This window comes from Coloeus monedula, assembly GCF_965178545.1.
Source record: "Coloeus monedula genome assembly, chromosome: 25".
Lineage (NCBI taxonomy): Eukaryota > Metazoa > Chordata > Aves > Passeriformes > Corvidae > Coloeus > Coloeus monedula.
The window spans coordinates 4,572,396-4,582,179 of record NC_138805.1 but is presented as its reverse complement, the minus strand read 5'-3'; positions in this window follow the sequence as shown (position 1 = coordinate 4,582,179).

Here is a 9,784-nt window from a genome sequence, read left to right as displayed (position 1 = left end):
AAAAAGAAAGAAAGAAAGAGAAGTCATTTTCATTAAGATGTAGCAACCAGTTCCACCGCTTGTTTCAAAAATAATTTGGCCAGCAGCTGAGGTTCCCCTCCTTGCAGAGATGGGCAGGGTTGGGGAGACCACGAGATGCCCAAGGTGGGTTTGTTAACTGGGTCATAGCAATGCACCAAAATAATTAGGGTTGTAATTAAAATGAACGCCTAGAATAAAGCATTCTTCAACCAGGCTCCCCCAAGGGCTTGCTGCATTCAGGAGGGAGGAGAAATGCATGGTTAATACTGGGTTTAAATGGCCCTATTACCTTTATTTTGATTTTATTTTGGGTTTGTACAAGGTCTGTCCATCTAGACCTGGAAATAACCCAGCCACGGATCAGAACAGGCAAAAATTGGCTGGGCCTGCTTTTCTCACAGGCCACGGAATCTCCGAAAGATGAGTGGTAAAATAAAACCCCACTGTGTGCTCTGTGATAAAGGTTTAGGTGTATCCTACGTAGCTCTTCCCATAAATGTCCTCGGAACTGGAACACACCTGGAAGAGGAACCATTTTGCAGCTTAGATGGTCAGAACGTCTCTTGCCAGAGAAAAGAAGTGAAGAAGTTTTAAAAATAGATCTGTCTCCAGCAGCTGAACTCCTGGGAAATGTTCACCTGTTGGAATCACAGAAGATTTCAGGAGAAAAAAGCTTTTTATAAGCACTGGTGGATTCCAGCGACTTCTAAAGAATGAGGTTGATCTTCTTCTCACATCACATCAGATTATACTCGGAATTTCAGTGAGATTTCTCTGAGAGGAATGTCCAGGGTGCAAATTAACCATGCCAGAGATTTGTGCTTAATTGAGTTTTCTCAGAACGCCCTGGTGACGCTGCTGGAGAAGGTGATTTTTACCCGTAAAAAATCTCCTTAAACATCCACCAGGAACCCCTTGTTGGAAGGGATTTGAGTACAAATCCAGGTCTGCATTTTCCAGCTTTTTTTGAGGTGTGGAGGAAACAGAGGCAAAGCAGGGACAGCATAAATTCTGGATGTGATAGGAGAGGAGAGCGTGAATTACAGACTCAGCTTCTAAAGGTCTCTAAAGGAGAGAAAAGCAAAGTGAAATTTGTTTTCTGGGCCCCTGGCTCATAGATCCAGCCCCTCTCGCTGCCTGCCTGTCTTTACCACTCTCTCTTTATGAAAAATGCCTCAGCATTCTGCATTTTTTGGATAATAGTTGTTGGGAAAGGGCATTTCTTTCATTAATAATTTTTTATTAATAGGCCTACAGCCTTTCATGAGTCAGAATTCATTCCCCGGCGCAGGAAAGGGCAATGCCGTTTTTTTTTTTAAGAGCCGATTTCATAAAAGAAAAATTTGACTGACATAAATGCATTTCTTTCCCCCTGGCTTGCTGGGCTGAGCTGTTCTTTAGAACATCAACAGTCCTGTAAGTCTCCAAGTAATTAAAAATCCTGCAGGGTGGAGGCTCCTGTTCTCACGTGTACCGAGAGACTCAGCAGAGCTTTTCCAGCCAAGGCTGATCCTTGAGGAACAAAAAAACATCCCTAGGAAGAAGTCTGGCTTGGATGAAGGTGGCCTTGGTTTGTTTTCCTGATGCTTTGATAAGATTTTGGTGCAGGTAAAGCAGATGAAAGGTTAAGGGTTGAATTTTTAGATTTTGGTTTGACTGATGCAAATCCAGAGGAAATCCCAGAATCACAGGATGGGTTGGAAAGGACCTTAAAGCCCTTCCAGTTCCAAACCTGTGCCATGGGCAGGGACAGCTTCCACTGTCCCAGGCTGCTCCAAGCCCCAATGTCCAGCCTGGCCTTGGACACTGCCAGGGATCCAGGGGCAGCCCCAGCTGCTCTGGGCACTCTGTGCCAGGGCCTGCCCACCCTCCCAGGGAACAATTCCTTCCTAATATCCAACCCAAATTTCCCCTCTTCCAGTTTGAACCCATCATGCCGTGACATTTCCTGATCCAGAGTCCCTGTCCAGCTTCCCTTCAGACGCTGGCAGGTGCTGTGAGGTGTCCACACAAGGTTCTCCTCTCCAGCCTGAACATTTCCCACTCTCAGCTTGTCTCCAGACCCCTTATCAACCTCGTGGCCTCCTCCGGACCTGCTCCAACACTTCCATGTCCTCTTTGTGTTGGGGACCTCACATTCCAGGTGCCAATTTGTGCACACACGCACATTTTCCAGGCAATTTAGGAGCCAAAACACAGCCCAGCCTGGACATCTCCTTATCTTTGCCCCTCCCAGAGGGTGGCTCCTGCTGTTTCCAGCATGAGTTCATTTTTGTAGGAGCATCCCCTGGGATTTTTGGTCCCTGCACAAGACAAGTGTCCCCTGCCGGGTGCTGGCCCAGCACTCGGGTCCCTGGCTGTGCCTGTGACTCAGAGCACACACCCACGGGTGGCATCTGCAGGGCCTTTCATCTCCAGGACTCGGCAGAGCTTTTCAAAGGTTTGCAAATTAAACCTGACAACACCTTTGCAAAATAGGTCTGGGCTGGTAACCCCACACAGCAATTAGGGAAACTGAGGCATGCACTGGGGAGCCGGCAGATTTTTTCAGCAAAACGGAAGTGTTTTCCCCCCTAAAATCACTCTGCAGCCTTTTTGCTTTCTCTTATTTTTTATCTCGTGCATTCTCTTATTTTTCATCTTTTGCATCCTCTTACTTTTCATGATCGGGACCCCTCTCAATCCTTGCTCTTTTCTATTAATACCTCCTGATGCTGCTGTTCTTGTTTAGAGCTTCATCTTTTTGTCACTCTACCAGGAAGTTTGGGTGTTTTATTGCTGGTACCAAAGCATTTCCACTCTGCAATATCGCTGCACATGGCTGGTGCCTGGAAAACCAATCTCCCCAGGATGAAAAAGTGAAAGAAACTGGGTCCACTTCAAACTAAATAGAACAGAAACAGTTAAGCCAACCCCGGGGCACTCCTTTAGACAGGCTCCAGAGCAGGTTTTCAAACAGCAGCGAGTGATGAAGTCATGGGGAGTCAGGGAGAGTTAGCTCAACCAGCCCGTGATTCACTGGCCCTGGTTCTCACAACTCCGAGCCAAGCAGGAGCAGGGAGCCTGCCCGGTAATTGCCTGCTCCGTGCTCTGCCCACTAATCCACGGTGCCTTGCACATCCTGCATATTTCCAGCCCTTTCTCATTTCTTCCACCTTTACATGAAATAAATCCCCGGCCCAGAAAATGTGACGCCGAGGTGCAGCCAGGGTGGTTCTGCTGTGGGAGAGCTCACAGATCACTCCAGCAGCCGTGTGGGGACCATTGGGCAATGCCAGGGCACGAAAGCAGCTCCCAGGGTGACAGCAGAGCTGGCAGAACGAGTTCAGGGCTTCGTGCTGCTCTCACAGGGATCAGGTTCAGGCAGCAGCACATCCAGGTGTGGGTCCGTGGGGCTCTCCTGGAAGAGAGGGCAGCTCTGCAGAGACTCTGGGCTGTGATTTCATGGTTTGGGGTGGAAGGGACCTTAAATCCCATCTTGTTCCACCCCTGCCACATTCAGGGACCCCTTCTACTATCCCAGGTTCCTCCAGCCTGGCCTTGGACACTTGCAGGGATGGGGCAGCCACAGCTGCTCTGGGCACCCTGTGCCAGGACCTCTCCACCCTCACAGGGAGGAATTCCATCCAAACACCTATTCCAACCTCTTTTAGTGTAAAACCATTGTCCTGTTGTTACCCGTCCATGTAAAAAATCCCTCTCCCTACTTTTTATAAACCTCCTGAATACTGCAAAGCCCCAGTGAGGTCTCCCTGGAGCCTTCTCTTCCCCAGGCTGAGTTTAGATGAGACAGACTCAGTTTAGATGAGATAGACTAAATTTATAGGGCATAAGGTGAAGCTCAGATGTTTGCAATGATGTTAGCATCGTCTGTGTGTCTTAGATTAGGGGATGAAGGGAAGGAAAGCTGAACCAGCAGGACTCAGTAATTTGGGGGATGAATTTGGTTCCGTTCTGGTCAAGTCCCGGTCAGGATTTGGCTTCCTACACCAAGACTTGGACTTGTAGGGTGTTGTGAACATCCAAGGAGCTTCTCATGGGTACCACCCAGGCCAAGCACCCTTCCCAAGGCTTAAACCAGGCCTGCAGGCTATGAGCAGGACCACGGGGAGCCCTAATTGTTGGCAGAAGTCGCAGGCAGGACGTGAGTGCCCCGTTGTGTAAGAGCGATACCGGGTGAGCGTGCAGGAGCAGGGCGAGGCACTGCAGCAGGGACAGGGGTGTGACAGCACAGAGGATTTGTGCAGCCTGGGGGACAAGCCCTGTGCAGGGCTTGTGCTGAGTCTGGAAAGGCTGAAGGGCAAAGCGACAGCTCAGCATTAAATTAGAGGACAGACAGAGGGGAGTCGGAGTTAAAGGCCAGTGTCAGATCAAAAAGGGTGAATTTGCTCGTTCAAAAACACAGGCTGGGAATTAGGGGAGCACCACAGGAGCACAGGCCAGGCTTTGGAGCAGCCTTGGACCCCAGAATCCAGGGTTCTGCAGCCACCAACACGTTGCATAACTGCGCAGAGGATCCCGCATGCCTTCAACGTGCTCGCAGGGCTTGTTGCACCATGTTCCTGTTGTTTATAATTAATTAATTAAAGCTGTGTTTCAAGGCTCCTGCTGCATGCCTGCTGAGGGCCCCCCCCCCCCGACTTTGATGATTAACTTGGTTTCTGTGTCATTGAGTTTGAGTTTTTGTTTTCTTTTCCACCTCCTTTTCACTGGAGATTGGCCCAGGGGAGAGGGGGAAGTTGGGTGGAGCTGGCTGCACCTCGCAGGTGTCTGCTCAGCCCTAAAATGCCAGCTCCAAATCTGGGATCAGGAAGGGTTATTCCTTAGCTGGACAGGAAAAGGACCACTGGAGATTTCTTGCCATCTGCTTTGGCTTCTTGGGACTGTGGGCACTGGCAGTTTTCAGCCTCAGTGACTCTGGAGCTGGGATTTCATGGGTGGTTCCTCATCCAAACTTGGGAGATGGAGATTCTGCTCTGCTCCAGCCTGTTTAAAGTGCCCTGGGATCTTTGGGAGCAAAGCAAGCTGCCAGAGAAAGAGATTATTTATGTGAAATTGATAGTTGATATAATCTTATGCTTTTGGGAGGCTGTAGAAGTCTTATAAAACATTCTGCTCTCTTTATTGTTTATTTATTCTTTATTTACCCTGCAGCTGGCACAACTGACTGCACTGAGATCTGGGTGGCTGCAAGAGGTTGTACTTCCACAAAAAGGTTTGGTCCTGAGGTGTAGCTGCTATCAAGGGTCTGTGGCCCCCAGGATCTCCTTTGAGGAAGCTCTTTTTAATCTGAAATTATAACTTTCAGCATAATTTGCTTTTGCCCCCAGCACCAGGAACCCCTTTGTTAGTTTAGTTCTCTCTGGATTTGCATCCCAGTAAGAAATTCCCTGCGTCCAACTCTGCAAAGCCGGGGAATGCCAGCTCCATCTTGTGCCCCAGGAAACTGCAGCCTGCCCAAGCTGGGAAACATTGGCTTCCCAGAAATCCAGAGACTGGAAACCCCAAAACAGAGACCTTTTTGTCCCTGACTCACTGCTTAAAAAGTTGATTTTCCCCCTAGAGCTTCTTTTCCTGGTCTATGAGATACAGTTCCAGTGTGTTGGCAGGTGGGAAAGGCTCGCAGGGCACATCTGGAGCAGGGCACATCTGGAGCAGGGCACAGGGACAGCTTTGCTCCCTCTGAAGAGTTGTGCTGGTGCAGCTTGTCCTGCTGGGGTCCTGGAGTGGGGGTGAGGTGCTGTGGGATGGAGACCAGGCTGGGAAAGGGTTGAGGGCACCACTTAGTGATGGGAGGGACTTGACAAGCCCAGATATCCAGAAGCTGTGTGAGGATGGAGCTGGAAGAAGCTCTGCATGGTCAGAAGTTGTTAGAAGGAACATCGTCACTTAGGCTCTTTCTGAAGGTTCTCCCTTCCCCTCATGGTTCCCTGTCTGCCTCTCCAGGCATCTCTGCTGTTCCCAATTTCCCTCTCAGTGCAGCCTCTGCCTCCCCAAGACCCAAGTGCAGCTCCCTGCTGAGGTCAGGGAGTTCCAGCCAGCGGAGCCAGTGGGATTTGTGTGACTCACAGAGCCCAGCCTGGAGAGAAAGTGGGGAAACAGCAGGAGAAAGAGCAGCAGGACAAGGCCTGCCAGGGAAAGAACGAAAAGGCCAGCCAGATGTTAATAGAGTCTCCTGTGAAATCCTCTGAAATCCTCGGGATTTGGCAATCCCAAGCCAAGCATCCCTGCAGGCCGTGGTCCAGCAAGAGAGCTGTGCACGGAGCACTCCCTGCCCTGGCCTGCCCTGGGGACAGAAACTGGGGCTCTGTCCCTCCTGAGCCACCCAGGGTCACTGGGCAGCCTGGCACAGCGGCAGGGACAGAGCACAGGCCAGGCTGAGGAGGAGGCAGTGCTTCCCTGTGCTCGTGAGGAGCTGGGGATGTTGGCAGGATCATGGATTTGGGGTCAGCTCTGAGATTTTTTTGGCTGGTGTCTTCATTGCTCTGAGCACGTGTGGTGGGTGCCCCCCAAATGTTCCTTCACCCCTTGGAAAAGCCTCGAGTGGGATCTGACTCCTGAGAAGGCTCAGAGGGATGGGAGGCATCACCCAGCCCGGGCAGCAGGGCTGAGCAATCCCACGGATGTGGGAGAACCCCAGCACAGAAAATCCTGCTCCTGTGGCTCCTGCCCTGCACAGAAACCTCCAGCAGAGGCTGTGGCCCTGCTCTGGAGCCAGCTCAGCACCCGGGGCGCTCCAGCTGCCCTGCAGGCAGGCTTTGGGTGGGCTCTGTGTCATTGTTGGGCTCCTGGAAATCAGGAAAAGGGGGGGAAATCCTGAGGAATGAGGCCACCTTGCACAGCAAAGGAGTGTGAGCTCAGCCCTGCTGTGTGGCTGTGCGGAGGACTCCTCGCTCTGAAAAGCCCCTGGGAAGTGAAATGGGAAAGCATGTTGGAACAAGGACACTTATTCACCCTGTGACTGAGCAAGACAAATATCCAGCCCGTGTGTGTGCCTGCACATGTGGCTCTGGATTTACTCCCCTCTCCCTTCCCACTGTAAATACAGAATGAAAAAACAGGCCAACGAGAGAAATACGAGACAGGGGCGAAGGGGGAGAGAGCAGGAAGAGGGAAAACACTGGGAAAAGGAGTGAAAAAAATCCAGAGCCATTCTGGGAGATAAATAAAAATATAAATACCAAATCTAGATAGGAGCGTGAACCTGGGGCCTGAAGCTGCCTTACTCATGGCAATAAACTCAGGATAACGTGGCAGGAGCCAAGGCAGGTGGAGGGTCAGGACCAGACCTCGGGGAGGGTTTTGCATCCACCACTCTGACTCAGCAGCAGCAGCACCGAGCTGCCTTGCCTGGGCTTGCAGTCCTGGGTCAGCATTATCCCTCTGCAGCCCAATCCCACCCTTTGGGTTTAGGGTGGTGGCAGCTCCTGGGAAACAACTCTGTGTCTGTGTGTGTGTGTGTGTGTCATGCCATCCCCTTTTCCAGGCAAATCCAGCAGGATCAGCAGGCTGCAGGCAAGGCCAGCAAGGCTGCTCTTCTCCAGGCAGCAGCACAGAGAGGGTGTTTTGGAGGCTGGAATTTAGATGGAAACAGGATCAGGTAGTGCTTGACACAGCTCCTCTTCCCAGCTCCCTTATCTGCTCCTGCCAGGGCTGCTCCATGTTGGAGGTTTGGGAAGGGATCTGTAATTCACTGGGAGCATGTGGACACCAGCCCTGGCTTGCAGGAATGGGAGTGAGATTTGGCATCCGAGGGAAGCAGCGCCCGATGGAAAATGTCTGATGTTTGCCTTGGAAAGGAGCTGGGGACAGGCTGAGCACGGCGGCCCTGACGTCAGTGGCACTGAGCTCATCATGGGCCCTCCTTCAGCACCTGTTTGTGTTTGCTCCCAACCCGCTGTGGGATGGCAGGGACTGCACCTCTCATCCTGCTCCTGCCTCTCTCCAGGTGCTCCATCCTCGCTGCTCTGGACAGCCCAGAGTGTCACCTGTACCCCAAAGTCCCCTCATGGCCTCCACCACCCTGTCAACACCCTGAGGCCTCTTTGCCTCATTCCTACCTGCTCTGGTGGCAGAAAAAGCTCTTCCCACCTAGCAAAACCTCTGAATGTTCTCCAGCTCAGGGAACATCCCCAGCAGGACCTGACTCAAAGTCAGGGCAGACAGTGAGGTTCTAGGTGGCACAGCAGTGACATCCCACTGCATCCCTGCCAGTCCATCCCTGCCCGTCCATCCCTGCCTGTCCATCCTTGCCCATCCATCCCTGCCCATCCATCCCTGCCCATCCATCCCTGCCAGTTCATCTCTGCCCGTCCATCCCTGCCCGTCCATCTCTGCCTGTCCAGCCTCTCCCTGACCCCTCCCGGGCAGGATTTGCTGTGTGCCAGCTCTCTCTGGACTCGGCAGCAGCTCTGTGTGGGGAGCAAAGTGCCCAGAACAAGGTGCGGGGAGCAGGCTGGGCACTGCCAGCAGCAGCACGGGCACAGCCCACAGCCTGGCATGGCCCACACTGTCACCTGCTGGCCCTGCACGCCAGGGTGGCACTGAGGCTGGAGAACTCCCGTGCAGCTGCACTTTGGGAAGTGCCCAGAGGGCCCAGAAGCTCCTGCACTGCCTCCCCACCGCGCTGCTCCCAGCAGAGCCCGCTCCTCCGGCAGGATCCGGCCTCCTCGTAGGTGGCACGGTTGTGAAAGAGGGGGAAAATCACGGGGCAGATTCCCAGGCAGCTCCTCAGGGGTGCCAGGGAGCGAGGAAGGGATGCTGCTTGCTGTGCACAGGCAGGGAACACCCGGAGCTCGGGCAAGGCAGGGAGCCCTGCTCCACTCGGAGCCCGGCCTGCTCTGCTGGCTGGGCTTTATTACATTAATTGCATCCCAGCTGGAGGCTCCACCAAGTCCCAGCGCAGCCTCATGTGGCGTCCTGGGGCTGGCTGGCACCCAGGGAGGGGAGCCAAGGGGTGGAGGAAGGTTGGAAGGTTGGGAGAGGAAGCTGCAGCTCCCTCTTGGAGCAGGGAATGGCCTGGCCCCGCATTCCCGGGGCTCCCGGTGCCCTCGGGGCTCCCTGGGGCAGTCCCCTGGCACAGGGACACGCTGGCACCCAGGGATGGTGGGCATTGCTGGAAGGGTCTCACATCGCTCACCTGAGGCTTTGGTGCTCAGATTTTCCTGCACTCAGTGCTCACATCCTGCCCGTGCAGCGAGGGAAAGTGAACCACGAGTGGGGATGTCCCTCCCAGGGCACTCTTAGTGACTTTTTTCCCAGAGCAGGATCCTCTGAGCATCCACCCAGGCTCCCAGGCTGGTTGTGCAGCCCTGCTGAGCACCCAAATTCCTCCTTCCTTGTGCCACCTCTGCCAGGCTCCCCCAGCATCCTCTGGCCCATCCCAGCTCCCCTTATCCTGCCCATCCCCGTGCCCTGCACCAGCTTGGGAGCACACAGGAGCTGCTGATTCTGCCTTGCTGACTGTCTGCATCCGTATTCCCACCCCATGGAGCATTCCAGGGATCCCCCACACATCCTGCTGGGGCCAGGGCTTGGCTGGGAGGGTGCCACAGGTATGGAACAAAGACACTCATTATCCCGGCCATGTGGATCTCCCGGGATCTGGGGCTTCTGTGTGAGCATGGAGGATGGAGAGGGGATGTGGGGATGGAGATGGAGAGGGAAAAGGAGGATGAAGATGGAGAGAGGAGATGGAGAGCAGAAAGGGACATGGAGAGGGGAGATGGAGAAAGGAGATGGTAGAGGGGAGATGAGGATGGAG